We start from the raw sequence: 26,428 nt of genomic DNA, 5'->3' as shown, positions 1-26,428 counted from the left end.
AAACAGAAAAATATAAAATATTACTGAGAAAAATTAAAGAATATTTACACAATTAGAGATATATACCAAACTAGTTTGGAAGACTCAAAATTGTTCTCCCCAAATTGATATATAATGGCAATATCAAAATTAGCAGACAGAAGGAAACAATAAAGATTAGAGCAGAAATAAATCAAATAGAGAATAGAAAAATCATAGAGAAAATCAACACGAGTTGATTTTTTGAAAAGGTAAAATTGACAAACCCTTAGTCAGACTAACTATAAAAAAGAAAGAAGAATTAAATAAATAAAATCAGAAATTAAAGTGGAGACATTACAACAGATACCTAAGAAATTAAAAGGATCATAAGGGACTATTATAAACAATTATATATGAACAAATTGGATAACCTAGAGGAAATGGATAAATTCTTAGGAAAATACAAACCACAAAGATTGAATCAGGGAGAAAGAAAAAGCCTGAACAAACCCATAACAGATAAAGAGATTGAAGCAGTAACTTAAAACCTCCCAACAAAGAAAAGCTCAGGACCAGATGGCCTCACAGCTGAGTTCTACCAAACATTCAAAGAAGAATTAATACCATTCCTTCTTAAACTTTTCCAAAAAATGTAACTAGAGGGAATACTTCCAAACACATTTTACGAGGCCAGCATCACCTTAATACCAAAGCCAAACAAATATACCATAAGAAAAGAAAACTAAGGCTGATATCTCTGATGGATGCAAAAATTTTAATAAAATATTAGCAAACTGTTTTCAACAACACATCAAAAAGATTATACACCATGAACAACTGGAATTTATTCCTGGGATGCAAGGCTGGTTTAATATATGCAAATCAATCAATGTGCTACATCATATTAACAGAATGAAAGACAAAAACCATATGACCATTTCAACAGATGCAGAAAAAGCATTTGACCAAATCAACATCATTCATGATAAAAACTCAACAAAATAGGTACAGAAGGAACTTACCTCAACACAATAAAGCCCACTGCGAAAAGCCCACTGCTATCATAATCAATGGAGAAAAACTGAAAGGTATTCCTTTGTGATTCAGCACAAGGCAAGGATGCTCACTCTTGACACTTTTATTTGATACAGCCAGAGCAACTAGACAAAAAAAAAAAAAAAAAGTAATGGGCAACCAAATCACAAAGAAATAAGTACAATTGCCTATGTTTGCAGATTACATGATCTTATATAAAGTAAATCCTAAAGACTCCACAGAAAGAACTGATAAACAAATTCAGTAAAGTTGCAGGATTCAAAAACAACACACAAAAAATAGATGATATTTCTATACACTAACGATGAACTATTCAAAAAGGAAATTAAGAAAACAATCCCATTTACAATAGCAAAAAAAAAAATACTTAGGAATAAACTTAACCAAAGAGGTTAAGATTTGTACACAAAAACAACACACAAAAAATAGATGATATTTCTATACACTAACGATGAACTATTCAAAAAGGAAATTAAGAAAACAATCCCATTTACAATAGCAAAAAAAAAAAATACTTAGGAATAAACTTAACCAAAGAGGTTAAGATCTGTACACTGAAAACTGTAAAACTTTAATGCATAAAATTAAAGACATAGACCAATGGAAAGACAACCCCTGTTCATAGGTTGGAAGAATTTATGTTGTAAAAATGTCCAAAGTGATCCGTAAATTCAATGCATGGCATTCTTTACAGAAAAAGAAAAAACAATCCTAAAATCACAAAAGACCCTATTACATATACTATTTGTTTTTATTATTATACTTTAAGTTCTGGGGTACATGTGCAGAATGTGCAGTTTTGTTACATAGGTATACATGTGCTATGGTGGTTTGCTGCACCCATCAACCCATCACCGACATTATGTGTTTCTCCTAATGTTCTCCCTCCCCTAGCCCCCAACCCCCAAACAGGCCCTGGTGTGTGATGTTCTCCTCCCTGTGTCCATGTGTTCTCATTATTCAACTCCCACTTATGAGTGAGAACATACAGTGTTTGGTTTTCTGTTCTTGTGATAGTTTGCTGAGAATGATGGTTTCCAGCTTCATCCATGTCCCTGCAAAGGACATTAACTCATCCTTTTTTATGGCTGCATAGTATTCTGTGTTGTGTATGTGCCACATTTTCTTTATCCAAGAAATATATAACCAAAGTAATCTTGATCAAGAAGAACAAAGCTGGAAACATCAATACTTTCTGATTTCAAAATATATTACAAAAGCATAGTAACCAAAGTAGTATGATACTGGTATTAAAACAGCTACATAGACCATTGGAACAGAATTTTAAAATCCAATGTCCAAACTCAATAAAAATAGAAGCAAAATAGGAAACGAAATAAATCTGACTTATAACTATAAAAGCAAAAATTCTAAATAAGTATTAGCAAAGAGAGTCTCTCAATATATCAAAAGACTAAGTTGAGTCTCTTTCAGGAACAATCGGTTGGTTAACATCAGGAAATTAATATATCCATTGAATTAAGTGCAGCAAAAAAGTAAAAGATAAAACACATGTCCTATCAATAAATACTTAAAAGGCATTTGACGAAATTCAGTAGTCAGTCCTAACTAAAATAGGGCTAGAAAGAAACCACTTAAATTCAACAAAGAAATTTCCTAAAAGCTAGCAACAAATTTTAAAATCATAGCTAGATAAAGATTATCTGTTTCACATTATTTTAACACTATTATAGGTATTATAGTATACATAACATGAAAACAACTGGCACAAGTATTGGAAAAGATGAGAAAAAAACTCTTTTTGGTGGTTACATGATTGTATACCTGCATGCACAGAAAAAAAATCAAAAATTGTAGTAAAAAATTGTAAAATTAATTTTAAAATTTGTTCTAATTTCTGAATTCAAAATAAATATTTTTAAAAATTAGCAGTTTTTCAGCCAGGCATGGTGGCTCACGCCTGTAATCCCAGCACTTTGGGAGGCTGAGGTGGGCGAATCACCTGAGGTCAGGAGTTCAAGACCAGCCTGACCAACATGGTGAAACCCCGTCTCTACTAAACTTACAAAAATTGGCCAGGTGTGGTGGCGGGCACCTGTAATCCCAGCTACTCAGGAGGTTGAGGCAGGAGAATCACTTGAACCCAGGAGGCAGAGGTTGCAGTGAGCCAAGATCATGCCATTGTACTCCAGCCTGGGCAACAAGAGCGAAACTCCATCTCAAAAATAAAATAAAACAAAATAAAAGTTTATTTATAGTATGCAAAAATCTCTTACAAATATATAAGAAAAATGTAACCCAATAAAATGGATATGAAAGTTACAGTAACAATATGATTATCACTACAGCCATTAGACTGATAATTTGAAATGCCATAACAGCTATTGCTGGCTGGACATAATGAAATGGGTACTCTCTGAGATTGCTCCTGGGAAGGGACGTGTTTGGACCTTCGGGCAAAGCAATCTGGCATCATTTCTTAGGGGTAAAACACGTATCCACACTTAGGCCACTTACCAATAACATTCCTGTGTGTTCCATAAAATCAATTTCTTTGTAAAGACATATGTCAAAAGATATTAACTGTAGCATTGTTAGTAGTGGTAGAAGAAAAAGAAGAACCAGAAACACAAGCAATGCCTATCAATATGAGCATGGCTTTAAAAAATTTCAGTCGCTGAAAATGATAAATTTTAACTCCATCAAACAACTTGGAGGGTTTTCAAATGAGGTACTGTTGAGTGAGAAAAGCAGGATGCAGAAAAATATGTAATATATGATCCCACTTTTTAAAAAAATCTATAAAACAAACTGTATATATATATACATATACATGTGTATATAATATAGTGTATGTGTATGCATGTATGTCATACATTATATAAGGATTATATAAGGACATATAAAAATATGGAAAGATGCATTCAATGTTGTTTTAAAGGCTGTTTAAGGGACAGAAAGGATGATGTAAAAGGAAAGAAGAAGAGGATAAAGCAAACAAAAAAATTGCAATAAAAAGAGAACTTCATGATTTTAAAGGCATGCATTGATGAAATTACGTACATGTGAGTACATATAATTAAAATATACTTTTTTTTTTTTTGAGACGGAGTCTTGCTCTGTCGCCCAGGCTGGAGTACAGTGGCACAATCTCGGCTCACTGCAAGCACTGCCTCCTGAGTTCACGCCATTCTCCTGCCTCAGCCTCCTGAGTAGCTGGGACTACAGGCACCCGCCACCACACCCGGCTAATTTTTTGTATTTTTAGTAGAGACAGGGTTTCACCGTGTTAGCCAGGATGGTCTTGATCTCCTGACCTCGTGATCTGCCCACTTCGGCCTCCCAAAGTGCTGGGATTACAGGCGTGAGCCACCACATCTGGCCAAAATATACTTTTTAATATGTTCAAATATATAGGATTTAAAATATTTTAGAGAAAAATATGAATACATCAAGAGACAAAATTCTGCTTCTCTAGTAATCAAAGAATTCCTAGGTGAAAGAATGAGTTACCATTTTTCCTTGGAAGATTAGAAAAGATTTTAAAAGTTGATAATACCCATTGATTGTGTGGATGTAGAGAATTAAACACTCTGGATGCTTTGTGCTTTGTGAATGTAAATTGTTAGAACCTTTCTGGAGCATACTCTGGCAATATTTATGAAAAGCCCTTAAATAATCAGTGTAGAATCCTACAGAAATGTATACAGAGAATAAGGATAGTCAGTAATATCAAGAAATTGTAAGCAAGTTACCTAAATGAAATAACATATGTAAAGTGCATAGCGCAAACTTGAAATATTATTAACATTCAATAAATGTTCTAAAACTGAGGGATTTGGTTAATCAATTGGTAGTTGATATGGTTTGGCTGTGTCCCCACCCAAATTTCATCTTGAATTGTAGCTCCCATAATTCCCACGTGTCATGGGAGGGACCCAGTGGGAGGTAATTGAATCATGAGGGCAGGTCTTTCCTGTGCTGTTCTCCTGATAGTGAATAAGTCACAGGAGATCTGATGGTTTTATGAAGAGGAGTTCCCCTACACAAGCTTTCTCTTGCCTGCTGCCATCCACGTAAGCTCTCTCTTGCCTGCTTGCTCCTCCTTGCCTTCCACCATGATTGTGAGGCCTCCCCAGTTGTGTGGAACTGTGAGTCAATTAAACCTCTTTCCTTTATAAATTACCCAGTCTCAAGTATGTCTTTATTAGCAACATGAGAACAGACTAATACAGTAGTCAAGCTCAGGAGGAGAAAAAAATAATGAAATATTTAATAAATAGTACTAGCATCCTGGAATGGAAAACAATGCAAGTTTTTAAAATGATAATGCGGATCTATGTTCTGATTTAGAAGAACATGAACAAAACCCAAACTATTATTAAAGGGAAAAAGGAAATTGTAAAGCAGTATCTTTGAAAATGCATTTGCAATTACATTTTGTAGAAAAAAAACTGAAAAGAAGTGCCTGAAAATGTTAACAGTGGTTATCGCTGAATAGTGGAATTTTTGAGGTTCATTTCTTTTTTTCATCTATGTTTTCTCATTTTTTTCACAATGAGAGTGAATTGTTGCATAATTTTTAAATTTTCCAAAGCATCACAGTGTGGATGAATGTTTAGAAAAGGGAGTCAGAATCCTAGCTCCTTAATGTAATAGCAATGTGACATTCGGCATTTTACTTTTAAAAATCTGTTTACACATCTGTTGATTAATGATACAGAACCAAAATAAGCCATCTCCTGGTCATTCCAAATCAACAGGCATTTGCCATACTTGAATCCACAGGCAGTGGGGAGGAGGGTGCATGCTGACATTAGTTCACACTAGCAAAACTTCATGTTGCTCAAACAGATATTCAAAAGACAGGCTCAGATGCAGGAACTTGTGTGGTTATTTTCAAATGTCTCATGACTTGAAAGAACAGGTGTTGGAGGAAACTGTGTCTACATACTTGCTAGGAAAGCATTCTCAGGTTTCTTTTCTAATCATGGAAAAGATGATACATTGATGGGACTGTTACCCCTACTTTCTGAAAACAGCCAAGCAACCAGATGCATGAAACCCATATTAAAGAGCAATGAAGTCATGGTTAAAAGTCCCAAGCATTCTAGCAATGAAGCTAAAAGAATTATATAACCTACAAGTCCCAACAAGTTTCCCCAGGTCCACCATGTACCTAATAAAACTTTTCTGAGGACCATTAAAAGACAATTCGAAGTTCATCTATCAGGACCTTTGGATCAACTCCAACAAAATACAGAATGTCCCTGATGGGGCTGTTTAGAGATACAATTGCTGCATGCTCAAAATTACTTTGGAAGACAAAAGGAATTTTTGATTTTCAAACAGAAAGAGAAAAGGAGAGGACATTCCATTCTGGAACCAATAACCTACAATGACAATGAAGAGCATGAAGAGGGGTTGAGACGTTTATGCTGCTCAGGGAGGAGAAGGGAGGTAAGGCAGTGAGACACTGCAGGGAAACCCACATCCTCCACTGGCCCAGTACCGTCCTTGGAATCAATGATCCTCTAATTTTCTTTAATATTGAGAGCAAATAATTCTGCTTTGGGAAAGAATGAGAGGGCCGAGCCTCAGGATGAGTTCTGTGTAGAGTCTAATAAAAATGATGTAAGCCTGCCAGGCGTGGTGGCTCACGCCTGTAATTCCAGCACTTTGGGAGGCTGACGGGGGCAGATCACGAGGTCAGGAGATCGAGACCATCCTGGCTAACACAGTGAAACCCCGTCTCTACTTAAAATACAGAAACAAAAAAATTAGCCGGGCGTGGTGGTGGGCACTGTAGTCCCAGCTACTCCTACGCAGGAGGCTGAGGCGTGAACCCAGAAGGCGGAGCTTGCAGTGAGCCAAGATCACACGACTGCACTCCAGCATGGGTGACAGAGTGAGACTCTGCCTCAAAAAAAAAAAAAAAAAAAAGATGTAAGCCAAACCCAATGTGAAGCTGAGCTGTTATCTCTCACCTGGGCTTCTGTGATGGCCTCTTCACTGGTTTCCCTGTGTCTGCTGTCTACCTTCCAGAGAGGTCTTTTTAAAACACAAATTAGATCACGTCCCTCCCTGAAGCTTCTCCTCATGCTTAGAATAAAATCCAAAGTCCTCACCTTGGTCTATAGGGTAACCACAGGTGTTAGTTTTCCTGGGACAATCCTGGTTTATGGCTATTGGTGTTGCTCCCCTCTGATCTCCCCATGAGTTGGTCATTTCTTCACTTGATCCAGGTCTCTGATCAAACATCATCTCCTCAGAGAGGCCTTCCTTGGCCTCTCTGTTGAAAAAAAACAACTCCCTAATCCCCTCCCCTGCTTCACTTTTTTTTTTTTCAAATATCTTATCACTACTTATTATGTCACATTTTTATTTCTTAATTTGTCTGTTTCCCTGACTGGAACTGTGCCCTGGGAGGGCAGCTCTCTGTGGTCTTAACTAACACACACCCTGTATTGAGAGCTGGGCTTGGCACCTGGCAGTGGCTCAGTAAATATCTAATTACTCAATGAATGAATATATAAATGAATCTTTCGCTCTGCATAGTGAGTATTCATTTACTCCAAACTTGTATTGAACATTGCTTTACCTAGTGATTTGTAGAACTGACTCTGCCAAGTGCCATTTAACAATGTCAAACCAAATTTATATTATACTTCTTGTTGCTTTGCTAGTTTTTAGTTGTTATGAGCATTATCTGTGGACAATGCCTCTGAGATAAGTCCTGAGTATGGATTTCCAAGAGGAAACTGCTGCTCTGTATGGCAGCTTCCCCCAGTTCCATAGCTAGGCTTGAGGGTCCTTGTCTACTTACTATACACCCCTACCCTTGAACTTCACCTCTCTGTTTGCATGCCAGAAGAGATTAACAAGGAGCTAAGAGTAAGCCTGATTTTGTACTTTGTATTAAAGTGTCCTGGGAAGCACACACACACACAAAATAGAAGTTACCAAAATCCCAACACACCCAATTTCTGTTGGAACAAGCCAAGCATCCCCATCTTAAGGGTAAGGAAATTAAGAGAATTTAAGAGATATAGTTCAGTTCATACAACTAGTAAGTTGCAATGCCCAAACGTACAGATACATATTTGTCTGGCGTCAAAATCTATGCTGGCTTCTAACAAAAACAAGGAGGCCAGTCTTTAAAGGGAGATGGATTTATTTTTCTACAAAATTTTAAGTAGCCCATGCCCCAAAGGGGAACCACAGAGCTGAACAAATGACCTGAAAACATATTCTTGACTGAACAGTAAATAGTTGTCAACCATGGTTCCCCAATGACCCAAACTCCAGCTAAGCCTATCCACAAGTTCAGTTTTCCCAAGCTTTGAAAAAAGGCCGTAGACAGATGGGCTCCAACTACTGCAGCCCAGGCCTTTACACTTTTTTTTTCTTTTTCTTTTTTTTTTTTTTTTTTTTTTGCCAACAAATGGTTGCTCTTGAATAATTACACTAGAGGAAAAAGTTGGCCTTCAGTGCAACTCTCAGTGAACTTAAAGTTACCACTTAAATTACTCAAAAACTAGAATTTCTTCTTACAGGCCTGAGACTCTAGCAGCAAGGCCTCTATGAGAGAAACTCCATCCCCCATGGGAGGTTCAGAGAGTAACTCCCCCAAGTTCGTGTTTCATTACTCTGTCTCAAAGCAGGCACTTGAGATCCCAGCCAGCCCTACAGCACCCCAAATTATAACAACTGGACTGTATCTGACATTGCCAGACTTTCAGCAGTGGGAGGGGGAGGGCTCCTCTGCATTGTGCCTTTCTCTTCAAAAGGATTAACCTGGTGATGATCAACCTTTGCACAAGGATGGTGGTGCCAATACTCTGGCTCTCAGAGTTCTCCTTACCCTCTACCCTTGAATTTCTCAGGTCCTACTCATTGGTCTTCTCTTGTCTTCCTTCTATCTCCAATTCTAGGATCTGAAAAACAACCTCACATCTCTGAGGGCTCTCCATGATATCCATCAGACCCCTTAGCCAGTGGTGGTGGGGACAGTTCCTGAGGAAATGAAGATATGAGGTGACTGGGAGCCCAGGAGCCGACCTCTGGTGAAAGCCCACCCTCTTGGCATGGGTCTCCAAGGCTTCACACGCTCTCTTATAAAGGCTGCTGCCCTCAGGAATGAGAAGGCACATGCTGAGACCCAGGGGGATTGAAAACAAGTATTTCCTAGGAGTAAGAAGGATGTACCCTATATCCTGAAGCCAAGCCAGCTCCTGCTGGAGAGGTTAAAGAAGTGGCTGAGGGTCTCACCAAAGAGCAGCAGGGCTGAGATCAGCACTTTATCCATGCATCTCTTATAGGACTGTAACAGGTTTGTATAGAAATCTAGTCTTCAAAACACTTTGTTAAGCAATCATACCTTGACTTATACAGAGTGAGGTATGAATGATCAGAATCCCCCTTTGACAAAACCTAGAGCAGTGCTGGCCACAGAGAAAATACTGAATGAATATTTGTTGAATAAGTTGCAGAATGGGTGAAAGGAAAGAGAGACTCAAAGCAATCAGGTAGTTGAGAACAGGATTCGCGGGTGTCACCTTTAGGCATGTACAGGGAGGGATCTCAGGTCCAACAACTCACCTCTTGACAGCCTCATGCCTTGTCTAAGAACCTGCAAGGCTATTAAACCCAAACTCTCTAATTACTGAAAATAAAAGGCAGCCAAAACAACACCTACCTGTCACTACTCTAATTTTCAGATTCCTCTCTATTTTGTATCCCTGGGTATTTCTTTTACTTTCTTGAGGCTCAACTATGCACTTTAAAAAAATGTCTGTTATGGTCTAGCTGGCATTTCCAAGTGTTTTTAGCAGGAGGGCTTCAGGTTATCTTGTTTGTCCGCATTACTGAAAATGGAACTATGTTTCTTTTTAACATGTTTTTCAGGGATAATGGAATTACTGTATTTACCCTAACATTACTCACCTAATGTCACCCTACTTCAGTACATGTTTGAAAAAAATATGCTAGTGAGTACATATTCTGTTCTGTCTCTAAGCTCAATGAAAATGCATGTTCCCTGAATTGCCTTACTTCTTGTGAATATCCACTTCCCTTCCCACACTAATACTCATGCAGTTCCATTCCTCTTTCCTTCTTCTGTTCTATTTCAGAGATGCTTCGTCCCCTGTTCTCAAAATTCGGGACTTAATCACCCAGCCCAAGTCCAATAACAGTCTTCTCCCAATACAATGCAATGACAACCAAGTGCACAGACTAAACCGGATTATAATTTCAGACTTGATAGTTTGCAAGGTACTTTCACATAACATCTCACTTTAATCTTCTCAACATCCCAGTAACATGGGTGCTATTGTCCTCATTCTAGAAGAAAAAAAAAAAAGACCTAGAGAGTTTAAGAGGCTTGCTAAAAGCTAGAAAGTGGTGGAGTTAGCTTCAATTCAAGTCTCCTCAATTGGCATTCAATTACCCTGGGACATAGCCAGCAGCCTCTGACAGCACCCCCACATCCCAGAGAGCCCAGTGGATGTACCAATCAATTCTCTTTACACCTATTATAATATTTTAAAAATACTTTAAGCAAAGAATTTAATTTGCAAATCTTTTAAGAACTAAAATAGTCTAAGGATGGAAAAGAGAAACAGCATGTCTTGAAATGCACAGTATTTCCCCAAAGGAATTTCTGTATCATTTTATCCTTTTGCAAACTTTAGAAACAAGGCTACCTTATATTTATTTATTTTACATTAAACTGTACAATGGAATTTATCTGTTTGCCCTTAAATATCTGTTGTTTTTGTTTTGTTTTGTTTTGTTTTGAGGGACTATTTTTAGTTTGCAACAACATTGACTAATGGGGGTAGATGATGGGCCAAAAATAGGTGACCTTAATCAGGCATTCAAAAACCTAGGTTAGCCAACAAGTGCAGATATCTCATCTGGAATATTTCTCTTTGAAGACATACTTACTACTCTTTGGAAATTCATAACACAGGCCCATCGGAATTGCATTTTCTGAAACACTGTTTCCCAAAATGTGTTCTGGGAAACACAAAATTCACGAGATACTTAACCGGGGGCAAGGAGAAAGCAGTCTGTGAGTAAATCAGTTTGCAAAGTTGTGTTTTCTGACAATGAGAATAAAAATAGTAATTATAACAGCTAGAAGAGACTTAGGCCCTAGCAACATCGTTATTCACAACTAAAATAAGAACAGCAATAGCAAGCACTTTGCTCAGTCCAATTGTACAACCTAAGAGGAAAGGCCAAGCTGGTATCAACACTTAATGAGAAGGATTCACTCCACAATCTTTACCACAGAACATTATTTCCATCCTTAGCTGCAACACAGAAAGATCAAGAGTCTGACAAATGTTCTCTAGCACGTTATTCCTTCATAGCTTGTAATATTTTACAGTAATTTTCTTCCTTTTATCATTCATTTACTGTCTCTGTCTCCCACCTAAAATGTAAGCTCCAAAAAAGGAGAATCACAGTGTCCCAGCTGACTAAGCACGTGCTTGACACAGAGCCATGAATAGTTGTTAATTAAGTGGACAGGTGAAGTTCCTTAATTAAGGCCTGGCTTCTGAGGTCTAAAATTTACTAGGACCCATCAAAGAGACTGATTTTCAAGAGTAACTAGAAAAACACATCATTCAAATTCCCAGAATTTTATCTAAACTTTTCAGCTTTTCTCTGCAAGCCCACACAATTTGCACTCATAAGGTCAACCTGGTTTCACCGTGTCTCATGGAGTCATCCTGTTAGGCCACAATATGGGCTCACACGGGTGTGGCTGTCTTCCAGTTCTGCCAGCCAAGTTTGCATCTCTTTGTATTTTAAAGAAATGTGCTTGATGGAGATTCAACCAGATAGGGCCTGAGGACCACTACCTGAGCTCTGCCCTTTGTCCTGTGAGCCATTCCATGGGAGCCTGGGTTCTAGAGGACAAAGCAGCCCTCAGCTCTCAGCCATGATACAGCAAAGCCTCATGGAGCCCTAATGGAGGACAGTATTCCCCACAGAATGTTCCCTGCAGAGTGCCACATCCACACCTACTCAAACTGATTTCTCACTCTCTGCAGTGGAAACTTCACTTGCCAGAGTCTTACCTTCGTTTTAAGCAATTCCCTTGAGAACAAAGGAACTCAGTCCAAAGGCCAAAGTGCCAATCAAATAATGAAAGTAAAAGAATAATTATAACAGCCAACACTGCTGCGGTATTTCCTAAGTAGGGTCTAGTTTTTGCTAAGCCCTGTGCATGCATGATTATTGTATTTAATCCCCTCAAACACCTTACGATGCAGCTTCCGCTGTTATTGCCATTTCACAGATGAGAAAAGAAAGGCGTGACACATGTTAAGTTAAACAATGACAATGGCAACCCAAGGCAACAATCACAAAGCACTGCGTGCCCCATTCTGCCTTCCTACAGATCCAAAACCTGCAGTGACCGAGGGGACAGAAAAACTGTACCTAGGCAAGGTTTATGCCTCCCCTGGCCACTCAGTGGCCATCTGAGAGGACTTTATTGTATTGATTCAGCTCATCTCAGATGCATATACCATAGGTCTAAATTGACTCCTAAAACTGCATTAGTCATTCCAGACACTTTAATCCATTACTTAATGCATTACTCAGATCCTGCTACCAGAGAGGGAATGGCAAGAAGTCAAGGTCGGTTAAATACGGATGAAAACAATAATAATCTTGAAAACACCTGCACCTGTGAAGAAAGACCCATAGTTGGGAAGACTCTCACTGTCTAAATGTTTCATCATTTGTCATTTAAAATGCTTGCCATGGTCTTATTTTTAAACACATAGTATCTTTGTGTTAGAGATCAAATTTTAAATAATCATCCTCTAATTAGAGTAACCCCCAATCAAAAATGAATCACTGACCTTTTCCTCAGTGTTTTATTTCAGTAAGCCAGAATAAACACATGAAATTGTTACTATGGAGACCAAAGGTACTAAAGGGACCCAGCCTCTCATTAAAAAATTGACACACCAGCAGGAAAAAAAAATGATGGATGTTGTAGTTATTTTAGGGAAAAACGTGTCCCAAATGTTGAGGTTAAATCAGCCACCCCTTTTCCTCCAGGGGAAAAAAAAAGTTTCCAATGCAAATGGTTTGAATTAATGCCACGGATATTTATAACAACAGTCTGGTTAGGGAATTTATTTGCTATTCATCAAACCAATATCCCTGAGGATTAAAAGAGCCCAAAGAAAATATTTTTAAAATAATAAATGAAATGTCTTTTGGGTTGGGAAGCCACTATATTCATATTCAGCACCACGACTGCTGGGCTGCGTCCTCAAAGCCCAAGGCCTCTGGGACTGGACAATTCCACAGTGCCTTTGGAAGAGATGAACAGAACACATGTGTCCCAGCTGACTTGCTGGTAGGAGAGCTGAGTTTTCTTAAATTGACACCCTCAAGTAGTAAATAAGAAAAAAGAAACCAAGAGTGGCCCAATATGCAGATCTAAAAGTGGAAAAGGCATTGACTGTTTCTTTTTTAAACAACTTCGTTGGTTGGGTTCTGGAGAGAAAAGGTGGAGAGGGAAGAGGTGTAACTCTTCTAACATATCATTGGAAAATGCCATCCTCACTTTTTAAAAATAGCACTGCATGATGAAATATTGTTTTGGTGACATGATGCCTAAAGAAGCACTGCTCATCATCATGGTGACTGTGATGGAGGCCTGGGTGAGCAGTGGTGTAGACAGTTGCACAGAGGAGCCCAAATGTTGCTCGAGACCCAAGAAAGCCCTGTGGGGTGAGGACAGCACCAGGCTCACCTGCCCACCTGGTCTCCATCCAGGAGTCCAGAGACCCAGGACCAAACTGATCCTGTCTTTATGTTCAATGTGGAGATCTTGTTCAGGTGTGGATATTTTTGGTATTTGTTTTGATTTTTAAAAAATGTACTTTAAGTGTTTAATATTTACCTATTTATAAATGTTGCATTAAAATATTACTTATCCCTTAGCCCAGCAGGTGGTGCACACCTGTGGTCCCAAATACTTGAGAGGCTGAGGTAGGAGGATCATTTGAGCCCAGGAGTTTGAGGCTGCAGTGAGCTATGATTGTGCCACTGCACTCTAGCCTGGGTGACAAAGACCCTGACTCAAAAATGTATAAATAAGTAAATAAAACATTATTTATATTGATTACTGCATATTTAGTGTCCCCTGAAATGCAATGCCCAGGACAAGTGCCTCACTTGTCTCACCCCACTGCCTCACCCTCCAATGTGGGAGTCTTTCGGGGTGGTTCAGAAGAAAAGCACCCTCTTTGTAAGACAGGCAGTAGGAGAACGCTCCTCAGGGAGAGGTGGGTACCCAGATCCCCCCTCAAGGCAACAGCTTCTACTTAGAGGAGTTCTCTTCCCTCAACAAACCATTCCAAGCAGAATCTGCAAGACACAATCAAACTGAAAGCAAGACTGGACTTCTGGCTTTGGACCCCTGGTTTCAGACCCTGTCTGACATTTCATCGGGCGGACATCCAAGCTTCAGTTTCCTTCTGTGTTAAATGAGGATAAGAAGAAATCCACCTCCTGGGCTCACTGTGAGGGTTCAATGGGGTAATCATGTCAGTAGCTGAGAAGCATGAATATTTGATCTATGTCAGCCATTATTACTGTTTTCCAAATCTTGGTTCCTCCACTAGTGACTTTACCTCTTGGAATTTTAATCTCCTTTTCTGTAAAATGGAGAAATAATAGTACTATCTCTTAAGGTTGCTGTAAAGATTAAATGAGTTACTGTACATGAAGTACCTAAAACAATGTGTACATGTGGTGTTAACTGTTACTATTACAACAATCACTACAACTACTACTGCTGTTCATACTATTAATAGCTTATTCTCCCTCCTCCTCCTCCTGCTGTAACTACTACTGCCACTGTGGCTGCTATTGTTGCCCTGGTAGTTAGGTAGTTAATACAGTTGCAATGAGAGCTAAAAATGGCAACTCCCTCCTCTGTGTGAGAGATCCTTAGCCTATGTTTAAACATTCAATTTGGTTTGCTATATGCTATGCTTTTTAAAATGTTTTAAGCTATTCAAACATTTTTATTTTCTACACATAATGCCAAATAACCTGTTGAACTGATTGCCCATTTTTTTAGCTGAGTTGTTTGGGTATGCTGTAGACAGAACCCGAGACAACAGAAGAGTTAGTGAACTTCAATTGTTTATAAAGGAGCGGCATAAAAATAATCTTTAAAGCTAAGGGAATGTTAATATTTAGATCCATCTAAGGGAAAATAATAACAGTTTGTGATTTCCTCCCGCCTCACTTCCAGGGCAAACATTTTTAAGGGAAGATTTGATTTTGTAACATAAATTGTTTTCTATATAACCCCAAAGACATGAGTGATTAATAGTGAGCTATAGAAAGAGATGCCCATAATTAGCAGCTTGGGTACAGTCAGATATAAACATATATTTTGTTTGTGAAACATGCATCTTGAAAAAAAAATACATCCTGCTAGATGTCACAAAAGGGTCAAGATGCTAAGAAAAAAAGTAAAGACAAAATTTTTAAAATAAAATCAGAATGAAATATGATAAGTACATGCATACCCAAACCACACTAAGCCTGAGACAAAATTTTATCCAGGTTTTTAATCATCATCATCATCATTGTTGTTGTTAATTATTACTTGTATCAATGTTGGTATAATATGGTGATTCTGATTTTTATTTTAATTACAAGGACCTTAACCAAACATGTATCTTGAATGCAGATAAATAAATGCTTTTCATATAATGGGTCATTAACATTTTAAGACTGTAAAATGCATATGGCTTATATCACTAATAATAGAATTATTATTAATTCTATTACAATTCACTAATATTCACTAAAATATTACTAATAATTCACTAATAATCACTAAGTCACTAATAATTGTTCACTAATAACTCAGTAACATATCACTAATAATTACATTATTAATATATCACTAATAATTCTATTATATTAATATATTACTAATCTATTATATTAATATATCACTAATAATTCTATTTCACTATAATTCTAATAATTCTAGTATCAGTGATATATTAGTGAATTAGTGAATTATTTCACTAAGAATTAAAATTAATTAGTGAAATAATTAGTGAGATAAATTAGTGGGAAAAATTAGTGAAATAATTCACTAGTAATAGAATTATTAGTGATAATAATGACATAAGTCACATCTGACACTTACTGGGCACTTATGAAGCATCAGACACTGGCCTAAGTTCTTTAAATGACTCCTTTAATCTTTATGAGCATTCCTGTAGTAATTTTCATTCCCACTTTATTGATAAAGACACTGAGACAGAGAAATCAAGTAACTTGACCAACGTCACATTTTTATAAACAGAGTTGGGATGTGAACACAGGTGTGTTGAACATCAAAGCTTGCTCTCCAAACCACAGTGCTAAACAGTGAACCACCTGAGTAGGCAGCCTCATCTGCTCACCATGAATATTCTGTATGCCAAGGTCAGCTCTCCTAGTCCTGCTCCATGCATTCATATGGCCACTCAACATATGTTAGGAAGATATTCACTCAATTCAAACAGCGACAACACTATGTTCCGCCATTTTATTACATTTGCTAACCAGGAGAGCAGGACTTTTACTCAGGACCACTGCCTCTCACCATGCAGGATAAGCACCAAACATATCCAGGGGAGCCGCTCCCAGAGTATTGTTTGGCAGGCACACCCTGCAGTTGTGCAACATGGCAGCCCTGCCCTGACTGCTCGGAATGTGGTTTGTGACTCGGCACCAAAACACTCCAGCCAGTGACTGGACCAGGAGTACACACTTGACCACAGGGAGCCAATCAGATTCTTGCTATGTGGACACGGACCTGAGAGACACAAAAGAGTCTCCTCTATCCGTGAGGTCACTGCTAGAACTGAACAGGTGTGAGGCTGGGGGAAGGCCATCACGGTCTCTGTGCAGGCTGGAGTGGCAGAAGACTCTAGGAATGAAGAGGGACAGGCAAGGCACACAGGGAAAAACCAAAGAGCCCACATAGCCCGTTACAACAGAGAACGAAGTTCATTTTTAACTTTCCAAGAATCCCCTCAGATCCTGTTTTACTCTTCTGCTTGGTTTCTGAGAGATTTTTGTGTATTTTTTCAACAAACCCATCTTTGTATTTGCCAGAGGTTAAGGGCATGCTGATCTTTGCAGGACAGAGAAGTGTCCATTCTTAATCAGATTTCATCAAATGGAACTTTTCTTTATTATACAAAGAGCAGGCTTGAATCTCAGTCCCCAGATTCATGTGTGCAAGAAATGTAACTTTATTTTTCCATACCACAGCTGAATTTCTATTTTGAGGGCCCATGCCTGTGACAAGGTAGCAGAAGCCTAATCTCAGTCACATGGGGATTCTAGGGGTTGAGCAGGGCTGAGCAGGCAGGGATGGGGTGGTGGACATTGGGTCCTCAGTCATCTTGAGCCAAGCACAGCGGCATCTGCTTTGATGCCCCAGGGCCCACCTGGTCCTGGCTACCATGCAGTAAGTTCACTGCTGCCCAGCCCACATTCCCACCTTTGCCTCTGCTCTTCTTTCTCCTTGCACTCCTCTCTGGTGCCCAGTAATTCACTCACTGCTCCACACCATGCTGGGGTGTGAGAAACTGTGGGGCCATTCAAAAATCCATCTACTTGGCTCAAAGAATCATTCTTCCCATGGAAACTGGTGCTATTGAAGGCCCTTCATTGCCATACAACCATGTCTTCTTTGAGCACTACCCAGAAACTGAGGCCCAGGCCCTGGGTAAACACAGCTCCCACAATTCTATTGGGGGTTCTGGAATTGTACTTCCCAGGGTTCAGTCTGGGTAGGGACTGGGCACCAGTCCTCTTTCTCAGAGATGATACACATAGAAACTTCCAAATATGTCCCCACAACTCCCTGATGCTTCTTGACCCCAAGGAATCTTTACCTGCTTTGGGGTGGATAACTGGCCCTCACAGCTCAGGTATTTTAGCTCATCTGTACTAGGTTCTTCACTTTCCAGAGGGACCTAGCTTTTGGAACTCAAAAGGCAATATCTGACTTCTTTTTCTACACTTGCTCTATGACAGACCTTCCCTAAGACAATGAAGCCAGACTGACCTAGTTTACTGAATGGAAGAAGAACCAAGGGACCCCAGTAAATACTAGAAAAATACTCAGTTGATATTTCAAAACACTGTCCCAACACACTGCTCTGGGATGCTTTAGCCTCACAAAGCTTGGTTTTGGCCACGGGTTTTGGTCTCGCTGTCTATTTTGTCTAGATGATATTGGCCAAGCTAAAGTGGGGGTACCTCTATCTTTCAAAGGCAGAGTTGATGGCACTATGCTTCTGCCATTTTAAATGTGATAATGATAATAATGCAAGCTGAAACATTCATCTAGCTTTCTTTAAGTTGTGCCTTTAGAGTAAATCTTGCATTGTGAAGTCTTGGAGCAAAATAAATTGTAAATGGAGATTTGTCTTCTTTTTGTCTCACATCTATTGTGATGAGCATTAAGAAAATGTTTCCTTTACTTGCTAAAATAACTGTCAGTCCACACCAAAAGGCTCATAATTTATTATCCCTAATTCACTTCTCCATCTTTTTAAATATATTAAGTAGTAATTTTCCTTATATATTTCACTATCTCATATGAATAAGATTTCAATGTGGACAAAAGAATTTATCGGTGATTTATAGAAAACACATCCTCATGAAATAGCACTTTAACAAAGAAATTAATCATACTGCTTTATCAGAGTCAATATCAAAAGTGAAAGCTGTGTCTAAACCTGATTGAGATATTTACTTTTTCTTATTTTCTAACCCCAAAGAGTCTTACATTTTCCAAGATTCCCACAGAGGCTTATACCTACGTCGGAATCTCTTAACCAAACAACTACAATAGCTCATTCTTCCCTTGATTCATTCAACAGAGATTTATTAAGAACCTACTGATATGATTTGGCTGTGTCCCCAGCCACATCTCATCTTGAATTCCCACGTGTTGTGGGAGGGACCCAGTGTGCTGTTCTTGTGATAGTGAATAAGTCTCATGAGATCTGATAGTTTTAAAAGAGGTGTTTCCCTGTACAAGTTCTTCTCTTGTCTGCTGCCATGTGAGATGTGCCTTTCACCTTCCACCATGATTGTGAGGCCTCCCCAGCCACATGGAACTGTAAGTCCAATAAAACTCTTTCTTTTGTAAATTTCACAGCCTTGGGTTTTTCTTTATCAGCAGCATGAAAATGGACTAATACACCTACTGTGTTGGGCACAGAGATGCAAAGATGACTAAGGCAAGAAACTTGCATTGTAGGCCAGTGGAGGAGACAGGGGTTACAACACAAAGTTAAGTTCTATAACAAAGAACTTACTAGCATTAGATTCTGTTTTCTGTGTTCTGTCCCAGTGTCAGTTCCACCATCCTTCCAGCCTCCACTCTGGTGCCAGTTCCTTTCCTCCAATTCAGTCCAGATTAAACCGCCCTCCTAGCAAAAAAAAAAAAAAAAAAAAACCTCAGTGGTTCTTCAAAGTGACAGTGGTATTTCCCAATCTAGTTTAGGGAAATATTAGTTTTAGGGAATCTCAAAAGGGGACCTGTGGTTTTTTTCCCCAAGTAGAAGGTAAACTTTAACATGCTTTAAGTTTTTCCTTGTATGTCTTTCCACTTACAATGCCCCTTGCCATTCTCCTTTATTTCACTTCTCTCTCCTCCATCTGAACTCTTATCTATACTGCAAAACCCACTCAAATGTCATCTTCTCCATAATGCCTTCCCTGATTTTTCCAGTCTTAGTAAATCAATCCTTTTTAACATTCCCACCTCTTGTTGCATATTGTAGCACCAATCCCTTTGTATCACTCTTTTCTCTGCCTCCCTCAATAGATGGAAAGCCCCCGGCCTTTCTCTTTTAGCTCCAGCATGCAGTGCATTGCCTGCCACATAAATTATTGTATACACATTGAGCATTTCACATCAATTGTTCACACATTTTTAAAAACTCCATTACTTTCTTTCAAGCCACCAGAAAAACCAGGCATCAATTTGGTGTGCACCTTTCTCTTAAATTTAAATTCCATGTTTGAAACAGGATTCCTATCAATAGACAGGCATCTGTGATGACTACATAGGGATCCCTAAGTCGCTCACTCCATCTTAGAGGTTTTCTTTTTCTGCTCCATTACAAAATCACGTCGTTAATTTCTACAATGTGTTTTTTAAATTGTATTAAATGTTGCTAGCTATCTCCCTATAAGCAAAAAGGAAAAAAGCAAGGAAACTATATTTCATCCCTTCATACTTTACGCTACTGTCCCTGGTAGCATAAGTGAATATTGTTGGAAACGTTTGAAAAGCTGTACTCTGGGAAAAAAGATAACCCCATCCCAAATCCCAGTTTAGAGCCACCCTGCATGCTCCCTGGGCTCCCCAGGTTTTTCCTCTGGATTTTCTTTTCTTTAATAAGTTTTTATCTGCTTCCTAGTTTCCAAGCACTTTCAGATAATCAGACAAACGGTGGGGCTGTGGTGGTCTGCACACTGGTCCTCCTCTACCTGCCCCATCTCCCCTCCCCTGTTGCCTCCTTTTATCACGGAGACTCAAAGGGAATTCGTTCACTTTGCCAACAACTCAGCCACTTTCAACTCAGCAAAGAGGTTGACTTATTTTATCCCCTCATAGGAAAAGAAACATGACATTCTCATTATTAAAACACCACTTTTTCTGGCTACAATGGGAAATTTCAGCATCGTATGTCCCCCAAAGATTTTGATTTTTAGTTAAATGGTATGTTTCCTCCACATTGTAAGCCCTCCTCTGACATACATGTGACACACACACACACACACACAGAGTTTCTCATGGAGCTCTAAACAGCCTGCCCTCCACCTTCCCCTTCTTTCCTATTCCCCTCTCCCCGACTCTCCAGGTCGGCCCCCTGGCAATCTGGTGTAGCTTGTCAACCCTGCAAGCTTGTCCTCCTTGGTGGCTTCATGCCTGTGATTTCTATCCTCATCTTCAGGCTTCCAAACACAGCTCAGTTCTCCTCCATAAAGCCTTCCTTCACTGACTACATGTACACAATGACCCTTCTCTAACACACAATGTATTTTAATGCTCTAGTGCCTGTTAGCCTTTATTCCAAACATTTCTAGCCTTATGTTCATTGTTATGTCTTGACTATGCAACCAGTCAAGCAGTGAGCTGGAGGGGAGGGCATGAGCTCTGTAGTCAAGCAGCTATTAGTTCTGGATCCTCACCTCTGAGCTACAAGATGCTCAGTTTTATTTTGTTTTAAATAAAGAAATTAACACCCTCACCCCTTGCAAAATCTAACGTTTCTATGAGCATTAAACGAGGTCTCCCATGTGAAGCACCTGGACTTCATGCCCTTCATGAACTATCTTACTGCTTCCCTGACAGCAGGACCATGTCTTACCCCAGTCCTGGGTCCTAGGAATGCCTAGCACAGTAAAGCAGGATGTTATCAGAAGCAATGGTTGAAATGCCCAGAATTAACAAAAAGCTGGAAACATAATCCTCCTTGGCAAGGAAATGAGACAAATCTTTAACTATTCAAATCAATGTGCCTCTAGAAGTGAAATGGAACATGAGATAGCGTAAAAAAAGCAGATCAATCACAACACGCAGATCATTTCTATGCTTAGAAGCCTATTTTACTGAGCACACATAGAAAAACAAATGTCTAACACCTTTGGCAAAGGCTGCCTGGAGTCCCACAGGGGTATGCATGAAAAAGTCTCCTGCCTTTTTAACTAACCGAGTTCTGACTAGGTTCTACAATGCATCAGATCAAAAGGCAGGGATTTAAAATACTACAATCGACATTAAGTGCATTTCTTTAGTTTCTAAGTGAGTCAGAAAATGCGGCACAGTTAAGCTATAGACGTTTGCAGGCTACGTCTTCTCCTTAACCTCAGGAGTCAGGACAAAGACAACAGGCCCTTAGTTTGAGTCTTCTCAGCTACACAATGGGTGTGAGGTGAGTGACTATTTCCAATTTGCATGATTCCTATAATTTCCCATCATGAAATGGAGGAAAATGCCATTCATCCACATAAGAAGTCTCACTGAAAAGCAAAGCACTTCTCTCTATTTAGTTAAGCACTGGGCTAGAATACAGAGAAGTACAATAAATTCTAAACATGGTGCACATCTGGTCCAAAAACCACAATCAGTTTATTGCTGCATCTGAAACATTTTCAGCAACTGTCATATAATACATTTTCACACATTTCTAACAAGACATTTTCTTGGAAACAAAATAGACAGGTATATCTGTCAGTTCCATTTCTTGCAAACGAAACAGAAAAAATGTTTGGCTCAGATGTCTGTACCGTCTTTGGAGCAGTGTAGCTATCATATGAGGAGGGTATTAGTCAAAGATGCCAAAAGCTCGGCGGTTACTTCCAAAGAGTGGAATTACTGGCTATACAGAAAAATAAGATATATGCATGTATGTATGCACCTCCCTTCTTTCCCATTCCAACAGAACCATTTATTGCACTTACTTGAAAGAGATGTACCAGGGTCTTGTTAAACCCATCTATCTCCCAGTATGAAAATACTGCGCTCCCTATTAAGTAGAATCTTCTCATCCCTGTGGCTCTTTGAGCAGAACTTTATTCAACATTTTATTAAAAATTAAAATGCAATTGAAATCACATTAAGATGCTTAAAAGCTCCACATTTTTACCCTAAACCCCTCATGGGCATTCACAAGGAGAGAACAGAAAGGTATCTGATAGCCAGAGAGCCCCAAACCCAATAAAGAAGGCTGCCAAAATGTCCCATTATAGGCCCCAGTGAAACCATTTACTGGCTCACTGTTGGCTGCATAATCTGCCTTTAAGCACTTTCTCCTCTGCAAAAACCCCAGAACTCCTTTAAGAGCCATGTCTCAGCACACAAAACTTTCAAGTGACTCACCCTTCCCTCCCCCTTCCCTGGCCCAGCCCCGCAGCCCCTCACACCAGCCATGCAGTCTTTGACCTTTCCTGATAACCCACTCACAGTTCATTCTGCCTGCAGGGCAGACAAGAAACGCACAGGGGCAAGATTACTGAAGCTTTGACAACATTCATAAAAAGAATGGACATAGTCAACCCCGTTGCACACTTCTGAACCTTTGCCTGTGTGGCTGCCTCCACCAGGAATGCCCTGGCTGACTTTGCCTGGTGAATGACTCATTGTGCTTCGCAGCTCAGTTCAACTAGGGCTTTTTGGTGACAGCTTTCCCTGACACCCCTTCCCTTGCTGAATGAGGTGGTCCATCCTCTGGCATGGGGCAGAGCATCCCATACATCCTGCTCCCACTCCAACCTATTGCACTGGTATCCAATAGAAGGCAACATGTGTCACTGTGTCTCCCGCACCAGCCTGCAAGCCCCTTTAGGCAGAGCCTTGGTCATGTTCTTGTATCCCCAGCCCCTGGGATACTGACTTTTATATGGAAGGGACTCAGCAAATGTTTACTGAATAAAAGAATAATGGCAGCAATCCAGAAAATTCCTGACTGTGCCCAGACTGAAGGGCTCCAGTTGCTTCTCCATGAACAAAAAAGAGAACCTCAGGAAATGGCCAGTTGAAAGTTTTCAGATCTTTCAACCAACAAGAGCTGATGGTAAGGATGTCCAATGGACTGTACGAACATGAAGGAGGAAAATGCATGCTTTCTCAAGCTGGGCCTGAAGTCTTGCTATTAGAATTAGAGAAATATGAAAGTGATAAAGGAGACCACCCAAGAGAAGGGAATTTGGGGGACTGCAGTGAATAGGAGACTGAAGGGTGAGTACTCTCCACTCTGAAAGACGGCAGGTGAACGAAAGGCCAGGATCTAGGTAAGAAACCAGGGCAGGGGAAAGTGGGACAAGGATTTATTTGTCAAATTACAGCACCCTAGAATGGCAAAGGGTCTCTTGAAGATAAAAAGAGGTACATTCAGGAAAAATTTTAAAAGACTCTCCCCATGTGAGCAGATTAGTTTAAAAGACAAGCACAGAAGGGATTGAGGCCCACAGAAAGAAGGAACCCCATGTGGTGCTCATTTGAGTTGAACAAAGGGACCTGCACTGATGAATATATATGGGACTGGTCCCGTACCTAAGTTCCCATCCAGAAGAGAAGTCAGAGGAAACCAGAGAACTTCAGAAGAGCTTGGTGAGCGCCAACGGGCTCACACACACGGGGCTGTGGGAGCCTACAGCCCACAGTCCGCAGCTCTGAGAAACACATCGTGTTCCGCCTGTGGGGCAGTGTCCTCACAGCAATGCAGGTGTGTTTGAAGGAGAACGCCTAGCAGCAGCTGAAATAACCAAAAACAAGGTGGTAAATGGCTGCCCTGGGCCAATACAGGGACAAATTGGCAAAGTAGAATGTTCCTCGCAGAGCTCTCCAAATGTTTGAGAATTCTACCACCTCTCCTGAGGTGCCCTGGAAAAGGTGAAGTGGAAAGGTAGAGCCTGTTAAAATTTTATATGGTTTCTGAGGCATCTTAATTTTTAATAAAAAGTTCTTAATAATGTTCTGGATAAAAGACTGTGGTACTTAAAAGATTCTTTTTATAATGCCAAACTCTTTGTCCAATGTATGTATATATTTTTTAAAAGACCATAGTCTGGCAAATACTGACAGCCTGTAACACATACCACATTCTCCTTCCGCTTACTCCACCACCTCATACTGTGGCCAAGGGCAAATCCATTCAATTCTCTGGCCTGACTTAGCTTCACTTCAAGGGGAGGAGTTTAAAGTGAAACGTAACACAGTGGTAGTTTCCAACAGCCTTTGCCACTGAAATGTGTTCATCCAGCTGACATTGTTTAACCCTGGCTTTTGGTACATTCTGGAAGGCCCAAGCATGTGAAGAGACATGCATCTCAGGCACATTTCCAGGGATGAAGGCTATCTGGGGGTCGGCAGTCCCAAATGAATAAGACAGCTACTAGTAAGTGGAGGACGGAATCCTTGACGCTCTCCTCTCCTTCAATTAGTGCTTCACAATTTTTAAAGTGCCTTCTTTGAGGCTTGGAGAAGTTGTTTGATTCACCAAGATTCTGCAGCTTTGTGCCAGGGCCAGAAACTTCACAGACTTTCTTCCTGTAGGGTGAGGCTCTGAAGACAACCTCACTGCAACACCTGTGGCCCAGGTTGGTTCAACAGTGAAGTGTACCGAGGAGCAGCTCAACTCTGCAGCTGTTCGGAAGTGGCCCTCGAGCTAGACTCAGAGGAGGAAGAGACCAGGGGAAACTGTCATAGCAAAGGCATCAATGCAGGATGGATTGAGCACTGTGTTCTTTGAACACAGTGCTTCCTTAGCCTTCCTCAGCACAGGAGAGAGGTGGTCCCAGAGCATGATTGGGAATGAGAAGTGGAAAGCCAGGTTGTAGAAGACCAAACATTTAATATTTTATTTTTTATTTATTTATTTTTTATTTTTATTTTTATTTTTTTGTGGAGACAGAGTCTTGCCATATTGCCCAGGCTAGTCTCAACCTCCTGACCTCAAGCGAACCTTGGAACCTGGCTACAGGCTCACACTGCCATGCCCACCTTCCCCAACTTGGCCAAACATTTTAGGAAGAGAACATTACATTTCATGGGAACTAAGGATTGGGGAATTGCTAAGAGTTTAAACTTAAAGAGCAGAGTAAATATGTCATTCACTTAGAAAATGAGTCAGTTGGTTGCATTTTATTACCTTTTATTTGAGGAAGAAATGTCAAGGATGCTGGGAAAGGCAGGGTTCCCTCAATAACAAACCCTGCAAAAGCAATGGATTTTTCCAAGCTATTGGTATCCCATTTGTGAAATTCTATTTTCTTTTTTGCTTCTTGAATTCATATTCTGAGTTTCAAAAGTCTCTTCTTAAGAAAAAATTTGATTTTTCTTCAAAGGACTAAGAAATTAACAATATCCTGTGAACACAGAGCAAACACACCAAACTTGAGAAAGAAAACCAAGTGACAAGGAAGTGGGAATGTTCACATTTACTCACACATATTGAACTTGACTCATTTTCTAAGCGAGCAACACATTGATCCCACTCTGTAATTTAGCATTTTTGTGCCTCAATGTTCTTACCTATAAAGAAGGAAAAATAATAGTACCTACCCATGGGTTGTTGCAGGGATTAAATAACTCACTGTATATAAATACTTGGCACCGTGGCCAGGATAATAAATGATAAATAAACGTTAGCTATTATTCTTATTCCAATGAGTGCTTTGGTTTGTATAAATCATAAAAAGCGATCCTTGCACACATGGGTGCAAGCAGTTTCCAGTGGTTCATTAGGTCTATGAAATTCGATATTCCTTGCTTTTCCTTGGCAAGAAGCTTAACTAGAAGAAGTTATTGATCCAGGTAGCAAGATCCACAGCTCTACATGACTGTTTCCACTCACTG

The 26,428-nt window shown here is 39.7% G+C and overlaps 1 long non-coding RNA gene across 1 annotated transcript in view; it reads right to left on the bottom strand.

Moving 5' to 3' along the window:
• Positions 1-719: 719 nt before the first annotated feature.
• Positions 720-26,428, bottom strand: part of LOC109029345 (uncharacterized) — a 36,441-nt gene continuing 10,732 nt past the window's right edge. The window contains exons 2-3 of the long non-coding RNA XR_008670851.2: positions 19,377-19,490; positions 720-1,121 (exon numbers count right to left, since the gene is read on the bottom strand). This is a non-coding gene — a long non-coding RNA (uncharacterized lncRNA). The remainder of the gene's footprint in view (positions 1,122-19,376; positions 19,491-26,428) is intronic.

This window comes from Gorilla gorilla, chromosome 14 (genome assembly GCF_029281585.2).
Source record: "Gorilla gorilla gorilla isolate KB3781 chromosome 14, NHGRI_mGorGor1-v2.1_pri, whole genome shotgun sequence".
Lineage (NCBI taxonomy): Eukaryota > Metazoa > Chordata > Mammalia > Primates > Hominidae > Gorilla > Gorilla gorilla.
Note: the sequence above shows the minus strand (reverse complement) of the source record. Positions and strands in the feature narration are given on the sequence as shown.